Source organism: Micropterus dolomieu, linkage group LG18, assembly GCF_021292245.1.
Source record: "Micropterus dolomieu isolate WLL.071019.BEF.003 ecotype Adirondacks linkage group LG18, ASM2129224v1, whole genome shotgun sequence".
Classification (NCBI taxonomy): Eukaryota; Metazoa; Chordata; class Actinopteri; order Centrarchiformes; family Centrarchidae; genus Micropterus; species Micropterus dolomieu.
Window position 1 is genome coordinate 11036296 of NC_060167.1, and position 20560 is coordinate 11056855.

At 39.3% G+C, this 20560-nt stretch overlaps 2 long non-coding RNA genes across 8 annotated transcripts in view; one reads left to right on the forward strand and one right to left on the reverse strand.

Moving 5' to 3' along the window:
- Window positions 1-10328, reverse strand: part of LOC123956358 — an 82444-nt gene extending 72116 nt beyond the window's left edge. For all 7 annotated transcript variants that reach the window (XR_006821517.1, XR_006821515.1, XR_006821512.1 and 4 more), the window contains exon 1: window positions 10222-10328. This is a non-coding gene — a long non-coding RNA (uncharacterized LOC123956358). The remainder of the gene's footprint in view (window positions 1-10221) is intronic.
- A 1633-nt stretch (window positions 10329-11961) lies between these two features.
- LOC123956487 lies at window positions 11962-17743 on the forward strand. Its single transcript, XR_006821551.1, has 2 exons — window positions 11962-12097; window positions 16512-17743. It is a non-coding gene; the product is annotated as an uncharacterized LOC123956487 (long non-coding RNA).
- Window positions 17744-20560: the final 2817 nt, after the last annotated feature.

The window sequence follows — 20560 nt, forward strand, 5'->3', positions numbered from 1 at the left end:
AAGCTGGACATATGGATTCACATGAGGATTCAACTCTGGATGGTACAGTGAGGTGTGGTCGTACTACATATCCAAGATCTATGGCTCACCACTAGAGGCAATGACAAATAAAATGAGCTTCTTTTAAAATAGACACTTGAACTCATCATTCATAATGCACAGTCATGGTCTATTGAAATGCAAATCAATATTTTTACTAAGGCAGCGCAAGAACATAGCCTGCAGTTTGAATAATTTGAATGTTCATGGTAAAGCAAATCTGGTATACAAAACACGCCATTAGCGATGTGCTTCAGTGAACTCAGAGGACTCTATGTACAGTAGACGGAGGAGACACTCCCAACAAAAATAACAAACACACAATTTTAAATATTTGTCAATCTAAAGAGCTCAATGTTCAAACAATATTCTTTTCAAGTAAAGTATTTAATACTGATTGGTCATGTCTGATTGATACCACATACATTTAATAGGGCCAGTATCAACACCAATATCAATCCAGTAAATTGGATCTGTGCATTGTCGTACAGTAGGGCTTCAACGATTAGTCGACGTGAAATTTCATTGTCGACATATCGTTACATAGATGCCGTTTAAGGGAGAGATAGCAATCTTCATATTAGGAACATTTCTGGTTGTTTATTTCTAACGGCAATGCACTACAGGAAGTGCTGGGGGCAGTATCGCTTCCACTGTCTGCCATGACTGCTTGACTGTAAGACTCATAGATATCCATAAAAACGGCTTTCATTTTTACAAGTTTTGCATGCTATTTAATTACTAAATATACTTTTTGGAGGTTTTGAGGCGAGAAATCAACTGTGTAGAATTTGAATATCGGCAGTTTTACCAAAGTTGATGGTGAATCGAAAATGTGCTCAAACGTTTTCTAGGTTGAGAAGCTCCACAAGTGCCCGCGAGGTAAGCGGTGCCAGCCGGCCAGACAGTCACACCCACAGAGCCTGGTCCCAGTTACTCAGACCACTGCAGCAGCAACAATAGAGCAGCAGCGGCAGAGGCAAGGCAGTGTTTCCTATGCCTTTATTTAGTTTAACATCCGGTTCGTGATGTAGCCTACAGAACATTCTCCACTGAGTTATAGCCTAAAACCTATCAGCACTTTTGAAAAATAAATTACAGAAGTAGTATGAAAGGGGACTGTTGCTTTATTGTTCAAAATAGACATTACATTGTTAGTGTACAGTTGTGATTATAGTACTTGCTTTTAATTTGCTTTTATTTTATATAGTTCCAAAAGCAAAAATCTTTGTTAAACAGTTAAAAGTTTGTACAAATCAGTGAATTATAGGAGTAGCCTACGCTGTCTTGTCTTCTTCCCTGGTTTCCCCCTGGCGTTGATAGTGGTGTTCATTCTGAATAGTAAACCTCGTTCACTTAATGCTAATGTTAGCTAGTTAGGCTGTGTGTTGGAGAACAGTAATTCACTTGAATGATATTTAATTAGTTAAATGGCTAGGGTTAGGGGGTGACAAATATAATCATGACTAGTCGACTAATCGAATAAAAAATTAGCAGATTAGTCGACTACAAAAATTGTTGCAGCCCTAATGTACAGTATTTAGAGTATATTCAAATAAAAATGGCATGAATATTTGCCAACAAACTCAAGACAATGTTCAGTTGATACTTCCCATTAAGTCTTATTTGTAAACATTTGAATGCCCTCAATTTGTGTAAGTACACCTGTATGCCTTCTAGTGTATTTTCATAACAGCCTAGAATGCACTGTGATTGGCTGCTTGTTGCTCCTTCATGTGTAGTTAAGACCCTTGACAGGATGAGATAATTCCACAGAACGGAAACATCAGCTCAATATGAAGAAACACGTTCACAGGTTTCTCCTTCTCACAGTTCTCTTCGAGGTCTGTGCCCTCTTTGGGACGAATGTGTATGTTCAGGAAAAAAAGAATTGGTCAGAGGCCAGAAACTACTGCATAAAACATTACACTGATCTGTCTTCAATCAGCAGCAAGGAGGAAGATGACGAACTCTTAACTGGGAGACAGCCGAAGGATAGCAGTGTCTGGATCGGCCTCTACAAAGAAGCCAATGATATGTGGAAGTGGTCAGGAGAGGTAAATGCATCGTACTTCAATTGGGCAGAACAGAACAACACAAGTGAAGAAAACAGCTGTGTGGCACAAGATATAAATGGATGGCACAAAATGAACTGTGATCAGAAATTCCACTTCTACTGTTTTAACAATCTGGTTTTGGTGAAGGAAAACAAGACGTGGGAGGAGGCGATGGAGCTGTGTCGCTACCACCACACCGACCTGGTCAGCCTGCACTCTGAATCTGCTATGGTTCAAACCCTGCAGACTAGCAGGGAGGCCCAGACAGACCACATGTGGCTCGGCTTGCGCTACATGGCTGACAGCTGGCTGTGGGTGAACGGGGACAACATGGAGTACCAGGCCTGGAGGAAAGGGGAGACGCCACAGTGCCCCAACTGGAGGCACCACTGTGGTGCCCTTTCGTTGGAGTGAAAGCACTGGGACAGCTGGGACTGTGCAGACAAACTCAACTTTGTTTGTTATTAAAACACTCGAGTACGTCTTGACTGGCGTGCTACGTGTCTGTGTGTATGACGTAGCATATATCAAACAGTCTTTATGTTTTTTTCCCAACATAATAGAGAATGCACTTGTGCTGTGAGGGTATCCTAGAATTTGTTACTTGATTAGAAAAGTAATGAAGGTAGAAGGGTAAATGCCCCTATCATGTGCCATATCATCCCACTTGCAACTTCTAAGTAAAGAATAAAACTATCATAATTTTTGCTGTGTGATGTTTCTTCCAGTGAAGCTGCTTTTTACATACATGACATTTTAAATATAAGCCAATCAGATTTGTTGATGTTGAGTTAAATGAGTCTGCTTTTTTTTGTGCCACACGCTGCATCAGTACAATGTCTAGTGTATTTCATAACATTTCATGACTAATGTATCCTCACAATGAACTGTATGTTTTTAAAATGTGTTTTTACAGCATTTCTAAACTACTAGCCTAAATGTTTAAAATTAATATGTGTCAATCAATTGAAGTTATTGTTTAATTGTAAATCCTGAAATTGACTACTTTTTATAATTTTTTTATAATTTGAAAAAAAATGATCTCCCTTAAATACTTAAAGAGGTGGAATTATGCTTTTTGGCTTTTCCCCTCTCCTTTATTGAGTGATATATCTCTTTTTTGTGCATGTAACAGGTTTGCAAAGCGAAAATCTCCCACAGAAAGCTCTGCTCTGAACCGCTTGAACACAACTCGTTTGTAGTCCAGCCCTTCACTTCCTTTACTTGTGAAGTCACAATGAAAACACGTCATAAAGCTTGCCAAGCGACTAGTGGGGTCAGGCACGCCCTCAAACCAAGCTAGTCTGAGCGGAGGCCCTTTGGCTCGACTCGTCTATGCTTGGTTTTCCACTGTAGAAATGTTGTACCTGTACCTGCTTCCAGGTACTTTTTTCCAGGTACCAAGCCAGATGAGGGATACTAAAATGTAACGTGAAAACACGACAGACTGCTGATTGGTCAGAGAGAATCGTCACTATTCACTGCATCATCACTGTGTGCACCAGACAGAGGCCAGCAACAGAAAGTTGTATATTTTACAGTTTTTGTATGTAATTTCATCACTAAATCCACTTCTGAGAAGTTTTGAGGTGAGATTTCGAATATTGACAGTTTTACGAGAAGTCATGGCGGAACAAAAATGTGCTTGAATATTTTCGGAGTTGAGGAGCTCCGCAAGTGGCTGAACATTACGTCGCGACAGTTGTGTGTGACGTCGCTATGACGACAAACTACGTACTATCTCTGGGTACTACCTGCAATGGAAAACGGAGCAGCTATCGATTTGCGCTATGGTAGCATTTTTCGGCAAGGCAGCATAGATCGTCAGAACAGTTCAACAGTGGACTTGAGTAACTTATACTATCTGCTAGGTTACGGTCGCAGTCTGAAGCGGCTTTGATTTGGATCACACTACCTTGTTTCTTACGACCCGCCCTTCTCTGCTTCTGATTGGCTAGTAGTCCTTACCTGGGAACTGCGCATGTGCAACTCCCAACAAAGATTTTGTACAAGTAAGATGCATCACTCTGTAGCTCAAGAGCGGAGTGTACAACACACAGGGTGAAAAGAGGAGCTGCAGCAATGTGCAGTATGAGAAAATTATGGTGTTTTTTGAAAATTAAACCATGTAAACCTGTTCTGGTACAACCTCTAATTAAGATTTTGAACCTGAAAATGAGCATAATACCACCTCTTTAAAAAACATCTGAAAGGCAGATTTGGTGGGCTTAATTAAGACGTTTAATGTGAGGAAAAGATACAATACTAATAATTTTGTTATGGATATATGTATGTATGTATGTATGTATGTATGTATGTATGTGTATATATATATATATATACATATACATACATACATACATACATACACACACACACACACGTCTTTACAAACACATTAAGAGCTGAAATTGTTATATGATTCTGATTCATCTGTAACCCTATGTTATGCATTTTACTGGGAATTATTTAATAAAATAATTAAATAGCTTTATTCTGAGTCCTTATCTGCTTATCACTATTATTATGTACATATCTTTCCAAATACATATTCAAATGCATCAGTTTATTGACCCTTTATTGACCCAAATAAATGTTAAATATTCATGAATGCCATCTTGTGTTTTATTGGATGTAAGTAAGTAAAAGCAAGATTATAAATACAAAACATCTGCTGACTGGTTCACTGATTGACTGATATGACACCTAATTATTTGGTCTGGTATACTATTCCGAACGAACAAACTTCCTCCAATCTTTTCCAGCATTTTCACAAAATACTTGGATCTTCTTCTAAAATCCTCTTAAAATAAAATTGTTGACATCACCAACAACAGTTATTGCTGCTGCTATTGTCAGTGATGGTCCAGTGCTAATTCCAGCGAGTGTTTTGAGACAAAAAGGCAATGACCTATGGGCTCCTGATGGTCAAAAAGATTTGGTCAACAACACATGGTCACATGGTCACCTGTCATTTTGGGTGTGGGTACTCTGGAGACGGAGTATGTGTGTGCGAAAAGCCTGCCTCTGTGTGTGTGCAGGTGATGTAGCCAGAGCAAATTAACCGCAGCTGATGTGACCTTTTTCAGCCCTTGTTGTTACACTCTGACAGCCTATACATTCCTGCTGTAACGGTTCACTTACTAAGCCCAGTGGGGTAGAGGCTACCACTCTTTGTACAGCTGCTGTAAAGTTGAGTGGTTGCAAAGGTCAGGTGGTGTTTGCTGATAGCAGCTCTGCAATCACTCTGAACAAGGCAGTATCACTCCATCGCTGAAGATTATGCTTACAACAACAAATATCCCAATGTGTGTTTACACCAATATCAAATTTACACCAAATCTACACAATCAGGGCTCCATATTTTACTTTACTGATTACACAGTGTTTTTTTCCCCCCATTCATTCAACCTACATATTTTCCCACACATACACACCTTTTTGGAGCAATTTAGGGTTTAGTGGCTTGTTTAAGGAAACTTCAACATGTGGACACGAGGAGGAAATGATCATACCACCAACCCTATAATTAATGACCCACACTACCACCAGAGCTGCCACCCCAAACTTGTCAAGACATTGAAACGATCATATGCATCTTTCACACAATCCCAAGATTTCAAAAATATGACAAACAGCCTAATCTATAAGCACTGGTGGAAGACTAGGGATGAAACGGTATGAAAATTTCATATCACAATTATAGTGACCAAAATTATCACGGTTATCAGTATTATCACAGTATTGTAAAAATGTGCCAAAAAACATTAAAATGTACTGATACACAACTGAAACCATTTCAACAAGTTTTATATTGACAACTACAAATACAACTGCCATTTTGTTTGCATAAAAATAAAATAACAGCAAATACCTTTTGTAAACAAATGAAAATCATCTAAGTAAGTAAGTAAAATTTATTTAATATAGCACCTTTCACAGAGCAAGTCACAAAGTGCTTTACAAAAAACAAAAACAACAACAACAACAACAACGATAATAATAATAATAATAACAAAAGCAACAATAAAACAGTGGAGCAATCAGGCAGTCATAAATAAGCATCAAACATTATAAAGGCATCAATCAATATAATCAATGTAATTGTGTATGTTGAAAGGCGCATTAATAATAAAACATTTTGTATTTTAAAGAGAACATGACTATTCACAGCTAAGTATGCATTATTATTTAATATTATATAGGTAATACAATGATCCCGTGGACAATTACATGAAAACAAATAAGTCTTTAGAAGACAGTGATAGTAACTGTAATGAGCCCAAAAACTGACATAAATATAAAGGAGTCTGTAGCGTTTCTAGATATGCTGGTTGGTTGACTCGTAACGTGTTATCATGTGCAGTGGACGAATAGACTCTGCCGACACACGACGCACACAGCAACAGAACAACGTGTAGCATTTTTACAAGAGCAGCAACACTGAGAGCTTCAGTTTACACGCTGTTAGCAAGTCAGAGAGACAAACCAAAGCTAAAAGTTAACTCACTCTGCGTTCACTATAAGGTTATTTTCTTCAATCAAGTTTCCCTCAGCACTCTCATAAAAACGAAAATACGACCGGACTTCAGAGTGTTTTCATTGACCCAAACAAACTGACGTTGCATTCTGCGCCTGCTTCTGGGAGAGGCTAGATTATAGATTATAGATTATAACAGCGCGGTTAACTGTACCCTGTTATTATGGTAATTAAAATGTGTACGGATAATAACAGTCGGGAATTTTACCATGGTTTATGTTAAACCGGTAATCGTTTCATCCATAGTTAGCATTAACTTACTTGGTGGAATCTTTTACGTAAGTAAAAGCGGCAATTACCACCTTAGCACCGACTGGAGTTAACCACATTGTATTCTAGTGGATAGTTTCATCTATATTAACCCATGCATTTAAGCTGATCATATATTTTGTATGTAAAACCTTAATCTGCAAACCAGTAAACTATAGCTGTTCAATATTTCCTGAGTACATTCACAAATAGTACAAGAATCTCTAGTCTCCATTTAATGATTTATGTTATTTCCCACCACTGCACACGTGTGCACTGATGAGAGAAAATTAATAGTCCCTAACAGTTTGACAATCTGGTTTGGGGAGAGCAAAGGGCTACAGAACAACTACACCAATGACTGCACCTCAGGAGACCCATTGTCAAACTCCTGAAGTTCACTGACGACACAACAGTCATCGGCCTAATCCGGGACGGTGACGAGTCAGCCTACAGATGAGAGGTCGATCAGCTGGCTCTCTGTTGCAGCCAGAACAACCTAGAGTTTAAGACGCTCAAAACTGTGGAGCTGATCGTGGACTTGCCTCAGGACCTGCTGATCGACTTTTACACAGCTATCATCCAGTCTGTTCTCTGCACCTCCATCACTGTCTGGTTTGGTTCTGCCACCAAAAAGGACAGACTACAACGGACAGTCAGGACTGCAGAAAAAAAAAAATCGGTGCCAACCTTCCCTCCATTTAGGACTTATACATTTCCAGAGTCAGGAAACAGGCAGGAAACATCACTGCAGATCCATCTCACCCCGGACACAACCTGTTCCAGCCTCTCCCCTCTGGTGGGCACTACAGAGCACTGTACGCCAAAACCAACAGACTCAAGAACAGTTTCTTCCCACAAGCCATCACTCTGATGAACAGCTGACTCACCGTGTCAGGAACAATTCCTGTGCAATAACCCAGTGACTCTGTCTCTAATCAGCCACCTGTTTAATGGCTACCAGTTATCATTTATTCATCATTCTCTATTTCAGAGCTTTTCATACTGCTCAAACTGTTCATATTGTAAATTGTATATACTGTATACCAAATCCACCTACCTCAAGTACATAACACCTGCACATAATACTTATGTATTCCAGCATCCTTTGCACTGTGCTCCATCTCACTGTGTACATGTGTACATATTTGCTTGTATGTGTATGTGCACCTGTATATCACATCCACCTCCGACATGTACATAATAATAATGGTAATAATAATTTACTCCTGCATCCTTTGCACTCTGCACTATTGCACTTGTCTCAATCCATTTTGTTTTGTTTCTAGTGTGTATATGTGTTCTCTATACTGTAGCCTGTGTTTGATTTTATTACTGTATTATTGTGTAATCATATTATTGTATGTAAGTATGCACATCGTGAGCATTGTACTATCCAGAGTCAAATTCCTCGTATGTATACACATACCTGGCAATAAAGCTGATTCTGATTCTGAAGTAATAGTTAGACAGTAGCTCCATCTACTGGGTGTCCTGTGTCATGTCAAATATTAGGTTGCTGTATGAACTAACATTTCCTGATTAGTCCCAGACAGATAATACGTTACTAGTTACTTATTACCAAAGTCTCTATAAAACGTCTCTGTTATTACTCCTTAAAAAAGTAATAATATTACATTACTTATAAGTGGGTGATAAAAGTATCTAGTGTAAGCTATTTAGTTTTTTGTATTTTGTTACTTGTTACATTACTTTATTAGACTACTTTCACTGCCACTCCCCATTCCCCAAACAAAGCAGTCTCTAACTAATATCATATTCATAACAGCAGCAAGGACTATGTTTTTTAGAAAACACATAATGTTTCTTGACGCCACCCTGAAATAAAAAAATAACAGACAAACTTGCTCCAATCCCAACTTTTGAACTACTGTTTTTCTTCATATGCATTTATAAGGGTAGAACCCTATTCAGTGCCTTTACAAAACGCAAAATTTTGCTTAACGCCACTCTCACACAGGTGTGTGTGTGAGTGAGTGCAGGGAGAAGTTGAGGCAGGTGCATTTACAATTCATAAAAATAATGCCCATGGAGATAAAAACATTATTTCACAGGGCGGTATAATGTAAATAATTAAGATGGTATTTTTGTGTTGGGGGTTAGGGGGTCATCCTACCACCACCTTCTAATGGCAGGAAAACACTTAATACGATCTCAGAATTATTACAGATAGGACTGTTCATGTTTGCCTTTTGTGTCTTAATTTACTGCATTATACATTTGTAGAAATTAACATAAAAAAGGCAACATCACCACCTCCCTTCTGTATAATTACAAGCCTTTCATTTGTACACAATCCAAAAGAATAATCTCCTCATTAGCTTAAATTTAAGATAATGAGGCGATATAAAGGACTAGTTTGCATCCCTAATTTCCTTTAACATTAACCTCAGCTCCTCCTTGGTCAACACCGTCCTTTCTTTTTAATGTAATTTAATTATGAAGATGTACAGCAGGCCAACAGGACAGAGCTGTAACCTGACAATTTAATGCTAATCTTATCCTCCGCTAACTTTCACCTTCACTTTCTGCCGCTCTCTCTCTCTCACACATTCGCTCATCCTCTGAAGAATGAGGAGAGGGAGACTACCACGCCTTCAGTGTTACCGTGCTGAAAATCATTAATTATCGTGTGAAATTTTATAAGCGACGTATTCATTAAGCAGCGACAGAAGCCTTCAAATACATTGCTAGCGACTGGTTTTAACCAAGCCCTAAGTTCTGTTTCTTTCAGGCAAGAGTCACAAAGTTTGCACTTTCGGCCAGCTAAAGAATAAATCCGTTTGATAACTGTGTACAACCCGAAAGAGACAGGCGGGAATAACAGGACAGCTGCATGTTGGTCTCTGTAGACTTGACTAGACAAAGAAAGAACTACAACACCAAAAAACATTCTAAAGCCTGTGGGATCATTTCAATGAGCATTAGAGGTAGCATGTTGGGAAATTGAGACTTGATTAACATAGACCTAGAACACAACCTTCAGCGAATTTAAGACTTTTTAAGGCCTTAAATTTTGATTTTGAAATTTAAGACTTTTTAAGGCCCTGCAGAAACCCTGAACTGTAACCTTAGCTACTGTTTTGGAAATAATCCCTTACACTACTGCCCAACACTGGTCCCAGAGAGGCTATTGTGAATACCTTAAAATTGAACTCATGTGATGTTGTTTTCGACAAAGAAGTCCCAGTTTACCAGGTTCTATCAACCAAAACAAAACTAGGCTACTTTCAGGGCTGTGTTAGGCTATAGGCTAAAGCTTATCAGGCCCACACATCGGGAGGCACACCATGTAAACATATGTGTAAGACTTACTTGAAAGGCTGTCAGAGTTTATGTTTCGTGAGAAGACCGAGAAGACCTATTACTCCGGGGCCTGGCCAGGTGATATCCCGCCAATTCGCGAGTGAGGTGACGTGACGTGCCAATTACCGTAAGTGACAGCAGACTAGAGTAGTGAGTCACGTTAGTTACCGTACAATAAAGCAGTGAGGCCCTTTGGTATAGGTATGGCTATTCAGTTTAATCTATGGCTTTTCTTGCCGATGCCATATTGAATATGAAGTCAAAAGGAAGTAGGAAAACAAAAATAGCACAGTGTAACCTGCTGGCCCCAATACCTCCCGTGTTGCTTCTGTTTGATGTAGCCTAAATATCTTTTCAGAAATTGCATATTTGAGTAGTTTCTTGAGTCAGAAAATTAGTTAACAGAATGGCTTGTCTACTCTACTCCTCCTGTGCCCCTCAAAGCAGCTGGTTTTGGTCTAGGCCATACGAAAAAATACAAGTCACTGTACATTCAACATTGAGTAGACTAGTCTATAAGCTATAGCCCACACAAAATCTATAGGCTTTTGTTCCAGTCTGCAATTCAGACACGTTATACTCAGTAAGGCATATGTGATGCCAAAACATGAAGCCAATACGCTACTCTGCCTTGCCATTTTTGAGTGTTACACTGCCATCTTTTGCAACATAAACGGCATTGCAATTTAGGCGATATTTTTTTGTCTTGTCACCTCACCAGCTGCTGTTGAATCTATGGATTACAACACATTTGTGTAAAGTAAAATAATGATTTAGACTTAATGAAGATACACAGGGCCATATGGTTCCTGTCCTAGGATGTGATGTAGATATTATGACACCAGGCTATAGCAGGAGATTAAAGAAGACTTCTATGTAGTAAAAACCTTGGCCTTTGTATTGAAGCAAATACTTGTGGTCTCTTATTGGTTGGTAGCAGTTCAACCAAAAGTGGATTAGGATTTGTCTTATTTGAAGGATTTATTAATGACAGTAGATGAAAGTATACAGCAGGCTTATTTCACAAGAAAAAAAACCCATTATAGACAAATAAACAAAATGAATTACCTACATTTTCTGTATCGGATTTTGTCCCACTTATTATCCTTATTGATCCCCCAGGTTGGGACCCACTGGCCTATAGGAACAAGTGAGCATGCAGTTCATTCTCTCCATTACTGTCTCAATCTGTCTATATTGTTTTTGATTATAGTGTGTAGCCTACATATATGTGTGTTCTGTATACTGTAGCCTGTGTCTGATTATATTATTGTATAACTAAGCACATCGTGAGTAATGTACAACCCTGAGTAAATTCCTCCTGTGTGTTCACATACCTAACAATAAAGTTGATTCTGATTCTGATTCTATGTCCCTGTGCCATTTAATAACACGTTTGCAACCTGTTATGGCTATCAATATGCTTATGCACTGCCTGTGTGCTTGTAAATAGAAATGTTTATTTCATTTTTTCATACTGTCATTAAAAATAAAGAATAATAATCTCTTGGCACGACATCTGGTAGCTGCGTCAAAATGAGGTAGTTTACGGTAAAACGGCGCTCATTACCATGTGATTTCACCGATGTTTGTAAACATGCGTCAGCCACATGTGATTCTGGCGATGAGGAAAGACTCTCCAGCCGCTCGACCAACCAGCAGCTGGGGGAGTGTCAGGGGCGGGGTTCCCGTGTTGCGCTATGGAAAATCGTTAGGGAGATACACTGTGATAAACGTGCGCTCCCAGATTGATAACACCAACAATAAGGCTGAAACAGGAACGTGGTGGAGTGACCATTAACCGAGGACCCGGTGTGAGTGGCGCCGGCCGGGAAATGGATGAGGCTCCTTCGGCACGGGAGAGAAACAGGCTTGGGATAAACACGTAAGTTGTTTATGTTATTATAGGGCGAGAGCGACATAATGCTGCGTATGTTGCGTAGTGAATACCACTATGTAATTCATAACCACTCGAGTGCTGGGTGAAAAGGTAAGAATGAAAGCCCAGAGGCACTGTTGTAAAAGTGTAAAGAATAATTAAAGAAAGAAAACAAAAGTTCTGTATTTGCAGGCAAAATGGGCGCGGTGGCTTCTTACTGAAAGAGGTTCTAAACACTTTTTATAATACTGAGTGTTTCATCATCGGCATGACAACAGGTAAATTAAACTGCGTCAGCGAGAAGGACCGAGAAACCACACGAAATCCAGTCAAAATATCCGCAGCTATGGTGGAACATGCAGCGACGGCATGACAGCGTAGTTGTGCTCGGTCTGAAACTTAAGTTGAGCCTGAATGAAAATGAATGTTAAATGAAGATGTAAACACAGCGTGGAATCGGCGGAGATGGCGTGTGAGGGAAGAGCTCGGAATAGGATGCTGCGCAAGAGATGGATAGTGCGTAATCCTGTTGTTGGAGAGGACGTTATTACGCAGTTCATATTGGCACGATCATTTAACACCTCATGGCCTTTTGTCATAGTGTTATTAGAAATAACCGACACTTTTTATGTAAAGCAGGATTCAGATACTTCCCAAACATGGTCATAAAATGACGCATGGAGGGTTGTTCTATTGTTTGTGTAATTTCAGAGCAAATAAAAACTTTAGATTCAAGTCAGCAACACAGTCGTGACGCAGCTTGTTTTGTCTTTCAAGTGTCAAACAACATTTGCTGCGTCACATACATCCTAGGAGGTCCTTAATAGTAATCTGGCTTTTTAGTGCGCACTTGATATGATGAAAACAAGCTCTTTTTTTCCAAACATAGGGGGTGCTATTGAGTAACATAATTCTTGGTCTGAATCATCTGCTGTAAAGGGATGTTGACATACAGGTATTCCTCATTTACCCCTAAACACTCACTGCTTTTATTTTTTTACTTTAAGGTCTATTTTACCCCATTTTTTAAAGATGACATAGACAAATATTTTGTATTCCTTGAGCTTCCTATAACTGTTATTGCTGTGAGAGAGCCATTTAAGATTTGTCTCCCTTTATTAGAACTTGTAATGTACACCTGCCAGAGCACAATAGGACGCTGAAATGCCTGATGTGATGACACTGTTGCTGTTGACATCACTGTTGCTGGCCTCTCATACCTTCCTAATTACGCTAGTGAAGGAGGGTGTGTTGCGTACTGCTGCTTACCTGCCAGAGGAACGGGAGATAAAGCGCTTCCTCATCTCTCAGAGCTTCTGAGGTGAAATGAGACACACAGGGGGAGCAAACGGCTTCCTGTCAAGCGGATTTGTTCGGTCAGTGGGTGAATCAGCTGTAGACCTCATGAGTTGCTAAACCACTGGCAAGAAAATGGAAAGAGAAAGAGACAGAGAGAGAGAGAGAGAAAGAAGGCGAGGGGAGGGAAGGGGAGCTTTAGAACTTTAATTATGTGTACTGAATAGAAACTTGACTCCCGAGGGAATGTCACTACAGTAGTTTTGAAACAAACAGGTGAAGGTCATGGGAGGAAGTACAAGCTGATTACTGTGTCAGGGGTTGCCTCACAGCACAACATCCTTTGTACTTATTTGCATTATTCTGAAAATATGAAAACCACAAATCTACTAATCAGAACTTTTTTACTAACTGTGGGTATCATCCTCTGCAGTCGTAATGTTTACCATGTCTTCTGAGGCTGACCAGTAGAACAAGTGACCCACTTTCACAGACAAGGAAACGTGACCTCAATAGTTATTTTGCTATCCTCACAGGGAGGGGCACTGCCTCTAAAGTCAAATAAACAGAAGAGCCCAGTACAAGTGGGCGCAGTGCGATGCGTTCAACCAAGAATACTAGCAGTCTCACAATAATGGTACCAAAAAAAAAGTCCCTGCTTTTTCAGATGGAGCAAATGCAATTCAGCAGATGCTGTTGGGCCAAAACTAGATGCAGCAAACAAACATTTAAAGACTCCTGAGCAGAGGCAGTGTGATGGATGTGTTTACAGCAGGGGTCCAGCATCACCTGTAGCCCACAGATCATTTCAGGGAAAATGGTGAGCGACCCACTGCCTTTTAAAACAGATCCCTCCTACACACAGATTATAGAATATGAGGTGGCAAACAGCCAAGAGATGACGGTGCTAAAATTAAACTCGGAGCACTGCTGGCCTCGCTAGATGATGATGTATTTATAGATTTAAGTGTGAGGCAGCATTCATTCGCAGGTATCATTAGCAGCTACACACCTAACATGTTGCAAAAGGGGCAAAAAAAAGACCAGAAGGTACCTCTCCTTTCTGACGTCATCACTGGCCTTGATTTTCGTGGACAGGTACGGATTAACATATTTCTTTATGATATACAGTGCACTGAAGGGCGAAATAGTGAGATGAGTTGTCCAAAATGACTTCTAATGAATGGGAAACACCAGCCAGGTTTTCTCTCTCTTCTTGGAAATCTAATCTGCTTCACAAAGACACCCTACAGGCACATTTTAAATGTTTATGTAAGCTTTTATCTCTGGTTATTTAACTCATAAAGCCACTCCTGTTTTCAGCAAGACTTCTGATATTTTCCAACAGGCAGAGTGGCAGCCAGAAGAGGGTGACAAAGTGTAAATCAACTCTTCCATCTCTGGCCTCTCTATTTCCGCAGCAGATAGAACAAACAAAGTGTCAGGCACATCTGAACCTGTTAAGGCTCTCACATCTCCAAACATTTCACAATTTGTTGCTCTGAAGAGAAGATGATGCAACGTAGAAGGAGATATCTAAGCTATTATTCTACGTAAACACAATGGACTTACAGGCTACATCAGTAGGAAAGTCTGTGCCACCTTTGGCTTTAATTGGCCCAGAAAAGTATCATGTGATTTCCTTATAAGTCCACTGGTTTGATGATAACACATTAATAACAACTTAAAAAACACATTAGTTCAACTGTTAGTTTGAGTTTTCCAGATGATCACAACTCGCACATTTACACATATCTCATCAAATTATTCATATATATATATAGTAACAATATTAACAATATTATGAGAATTTTGAGCCAAGACATTCTGTAGTTTTCCCTAATTGTGCAATGTGAGGAGGTTTAAAAACACATCACCTCAATGAGTTTGCCCCTCTCACTCCTGATAAATTAGGACCTCTAATCTGTAAGAGGATTAACCACCTACCCTATTTCCACGTGCACACATGCACACAACCCCACCCTCCACTGTTACGCACACACACTGTCACACACGTAAAAGCATTTTATGTCACCTACTCCAATATGACCCAACCCAGTGGCTCCCCCTGTGACACAGTTTGGTCTCTTACAGTCTGTGCTGCCTGATGCACAGAGGGATGTTTTTATCTCATTCCTGTAAACCAGATTGATGTGTTATTTTATGACTCTCCTAAATCACATACATTTGATCAATTTGTTTCTGATTGAAGAATTATTCATTATCGACTTTGTAGAATTTTATTTAACTTTTTTGTACTATATATTCCTGCAGTTTTTTGCTAAAGATGGACAGTGCATACAGTTTGATATAGTAGCTTTAAATTAAACCAACAGTTGCTTGATTAAGTTTTGTTTTTACTTTAAAATGGGCTGGTGCGCCTTTAACAGGCAGTAGATGGTCAGGTGACTTGGCAGAATAAATGCTTCGATGCAGAAAGCAGCCTCTGTGCACACAATAGTCAGCGAACAGAGCTTGTAGTAAAAAGAACAAGTGAGTAAGAGAGAGGTAGATACAGAGTTCACAAATAGCAGTGTTACATGGGAGGAGTCAGAATAGCAAAAACACGGATAGAAGGAAAGCAGAGTTATTCTCGAAGCTGACACGGTGTTCATGTAAATACTATGAGTGTTTTTCGAAACTGATGATATATTAATCTTTTGTCAGGGTCAAAAATGTCTGTAAAACAATGATGGCCATCACATATGCCATAATTTGATTATTAGTGGTGGAAATATAACCAATCTGTTCAACTGCTGTTGTTTTAGAAACCAAGACACTAAACTAGCAGTGAAGAGGATTAAGGAGTGACAGACAGGGAAATTGTCCCCGAAAGACACATGAAGGTTTTGGATTAGTTGCTACGTCACCTTTTCCCATCAACAGGACAACAGCGTCTGAGACACTGACAAAGCAGATAATGCCAGTCTTTTAATGCCAGACCTACAAATACAATCCAGTGAGTTTTCCACATTAATTGTCTTGGTATCTGCTATCATTTCAAACGAAAACAGGAATGCTAATAGTGACGGAGAACGTCTCGAATGAGCTCTCTATACTGTACTGCATGCCTCATAGGGATGGACAACAGGGCTTCATACTAATGAATCCTTACCTTTTTCAGGATCTGGCTTTTTCATCTTGCACCACTATAAACCCCACTTGGACCAGGAGCAGGACTGGATGCCTGAGGCAGACCCAGGAGAGGAAACAGTATCCTATTGTGCATTACAAAGAAGTCTACAGGGAGCTCCGGAGATCTATTTTTCCCCAGTATGATTCATAGACAGTTTTTGTTGGTGTTCATTTCTAGTGCCAGTCTGTTGACATGTCCGTTCTTACACTGAGATCTTGGTCATCTGATGCACTTCTAATGCAAGAGATTGACCTGCTGTGTCATTCTTAGAGGAGCTGACCGTGACTCGGTGGTTCTTCTCATTGGTCTCTTCCTGAGTCTCCCCGAGTTTCTGGTTCGTTTTCTGTCTCTCTCTTTGCAAAGAGCTGTAACTCAAGGTTTTAAAGGATAACAGTATCGGCTCTAATATGGGCCTTTGGAAATATCTCAAACGTATCAATTTATAGACTAAAAATATGCTCTGTTTGTAGCACATAATAGTTTTTGTAGTCAGTAAAATGTAGTAGTTTGTGCAAATAAATCCCTTCTCAGTGTGTGTGATAAAACAGTTGGGTATTCGGTCTCCCATTAAATAACCAAAAATTGAGATGATGTTTATCAAACATTCTTTTATGGAATTTGAACACCACGCCTAAGCTTGGTAGTGTTTCAACACAGTACTGTAACTGCAGAGGTTTACATAGGCAAGAAAACGTTTATAGTGTGTGCCTCAGAAATGTAGTTCTCCCTATCAAATAGCCATGAGAAGGGCAGATCTGTAACTGAAAGAGGAATTTGTTTTCCTTCTTAATCGCAGCTAGAACAAAAGCAAATAGGGTATTTAACTAACTGCCTGCGTGGCATTGTTTTCTGTCTTTGTCCATTCTTCCCGGGTAATATTAATACCATACCTTGTCTCATGTCCATGTTTCTTTATATTCATTGAAATGTGCTTTGTCTAGATGATGGATCTGTAAGGACAGTATCCACTAAAATATGTGCTATAATAATATAAAAGCAAAGCAATGAGTCTGTTAAGCTGTCTGGCAAGAAACTTTGTCTAATGGAAAACTAATATTTCATTGTATTCCTTCACACAAATCCAATGTGCCTACTGAAAGAGTGAGCCAATTTTATGGATAGCATTAGAATAATTTAGTTGGTAAAATACATGCAAGAGAGTCAGATGTCGGGTTCACCCACATCATGCAAATCAATCATTAAAGAAAATGTTAAAAAGTGATGATAGTAATTGTTTTTTTTTATTGCAGAAGGGGCATGGCTTCCTAATGTGTTTTTTCTTCAAAGCATCCTCCCCAGGAAACTGGTTTCAGATGGTGTCTTAGAGTATAAAATCCTGTCTAGCACCATTTGAAATCGGTGTTCTTGAGCGGGAACAGACTTCAGGAATGATAACAGTGACAACCTCATTCACCAAGTTGCTAGGGAGTTTGTGATTGCAGTTTGATGGTATTCTTTACATTCACGTTTTTACAAACTAGTCCATGTTTGTTATACATTCAGTTAAATGATCAGTTTAGGATTATTTAAAAACAAGATATCCACTTGTCAAATATGTGTCCATTGGTTCTCTGGATCTGCTCTTTAGTAAATCAGTTTACACTCCAGTGATCAGAAGAAAAGGAGGCATTGGATAAGTGCAGTGAAACTGACCCCCCTCTCACCAAGGCTGACCGTTTTCCTCTGGTGTTTAGAGTTTCCATCATGTCTAGCACCATTTGAAATCGGTTACAATGTGGAGGGACTGTCAACAAAGCTTTGGCTTCAGCAGTTGTGTGATGAATGTACCAGAAGATGGCAGCATCGAGCTGCCATCCATGCTACCGCCCAAGGCTACCAAGTTTTTTAGAATCATTGAAGCAGTAAGTGTTTTACTGGGTGACCACCAAGACCAACAAAACTTTTATGAATTCAGTTTCTTCTTCAGCCATTTTTCCATCATGCAGCCGTGCTGTGTGCAAGTTCCAGCTACAGTAATTTTGTCCTGTGATTTTCTTCCAGGGAAAGATGTTAAAGAAAGAGATCCTAGTTAAGAGGTTGTGTATCTGCCTAGTGCAGAATTGTCATATAGCTCTGTACTGTATTTCCATTAATAAAGTAAAACTGTTTTTCCTTCAAAGTTGTACAGTCTAATTTTTTTGGCTTGACCCTGATGCTGTTATTTTTATATTTGTGTAGAAATATAACAAATAGTTTTTTTTGTGGTTAATATAATTAATGTTACAGTTCAGTATGTTTTTCATTCTTTAATTGTCACTTCTGTTCGGATTTAAGGAACAGATACTGAAGATTGATGCCAACTATCATAGATTGTGTTGAATCATTTCTAACTATAACTTGTCACTTCTCTGACCCAGCTCACACAGGCAATGATTTTGAGTTTTTGCACTTTAAGTTTAATTTAATTATAGCATGAAATCTTTTAATACATTCACGTCTGAAGTTCTCTTGCTCCATTGCATGGAGACTAGAGAATTGTCAACTGTCACCTCTGTTACCCTCCAGTGCAGTCTTTTTAAATAAAAGAGTGGACATTCTTAATTCAAATTCATGAATGATTAACCCATACTGTTAAGGTTAACAGAAAATGTGATTATGAATCTACACTGAGTTGCCAGTTTGTTTGTAGCCTAACACCTAATGCAGCCTAATAAATCCTACCTTCATGAAGGCTATAATGTTCCTGTATTTGTGAAAGTGTTTTAGAGAGGTGTTTATTCAACTGTATGCTGATTGTTGAGGCTGCATTGCATGTTCCCATTTTTTTTGTCCAACCCATTTATATCAATTAGGGTAGTCTAAATAACAGAATACCATCTCCGAGTGACAAAGTATGTATTTGAAGATAAACATAGACATATGTGTAAACCGTACCAGTCAAGCCCAGTTTCAGTTGCTATTCTGAGCAGTTTGCTGCTCTACTGTTAGAGCTATGAATTACAGATCACTTTTAGCATCTTTAACACTGTTGAACCTTCCAGGAACTGAAATGTCTCCTTACAGCTTCACAAGTCCTCTCTGACATTTTCACTTACAAGAGAGTAACAGTTTACTGCCGAGCAGTGTCGTCCACCACAGCTTTCTAATGACTCCCCACTACCTGCTGACCTTCTGAAACAGGATGATAAGTGTTGGGGGGCAAAGTCAAAGCTAAATTGAATAGGCTTAAAATACTGAATGGCTAGCCTTGAAAGGGGTAGAAAGCTCCACCCCCAGTATGACCTTATTTTTATCTCTGGTGTCTGCAAGAAACCATCCTAGCGATTGGGTAAGGATATATTCATAGCAAAGTGTGTTGCTATAGCCACAGCAAAACAAGAACATACCCGTTTGTCGACCAATTCAGTGTTTTCAGTTTTGAACAAATGTGAGTCATAAGGAGTGTCTCAGTTAAAGATGACATCATCACCAGCATCGTACATTTTCAGTCCAGCCAGACCTGCTCTGACTTGCATGTCTGTATCACTGTGATGTGATAAGTGTGACTGATATCTTCGGTTGCATAAAGTTACATCCAGAGTTTTCCCTTCACCTCAGCAGATGTAGGAAAAGGGCTGGCAATTAAAATGACAGATTGGTCATAAATGACATTAAGCGTTGAAAACACTAATAGGAAAATATTTTTTACTATTTGGTATTTTAGTATTTTTTAGTAAGTAGTATTTTACTTTAAAGCAATACTATGAGACTTTTGAAAGCAAAAATGAGAGATAATCATTTAGATATGGGCGTAACAATGAACACTTTCAGACAGAGTGAGGAATGTGAAAATACAGAGACATTTCCTCAGCTCCAAGACAATAATCTATACTTTAGGTAGAGTAAATGTAATAACTATATCCTTTTTTAATCTGGAGCATCAGAAACCTTTCTCAGGTGCTTCTTAGGTTTTTCCACCATACTCCTAACTGTTGCAGCCAACACAATCGCTACAGTTACCACCACCTTCAGCTCTGGCAAACCAATCATTGCTAGTTGATGTAAAACGCATCACTACTGGTATGCCAGCGTGGGAATGTCACCACAGACACCACAAC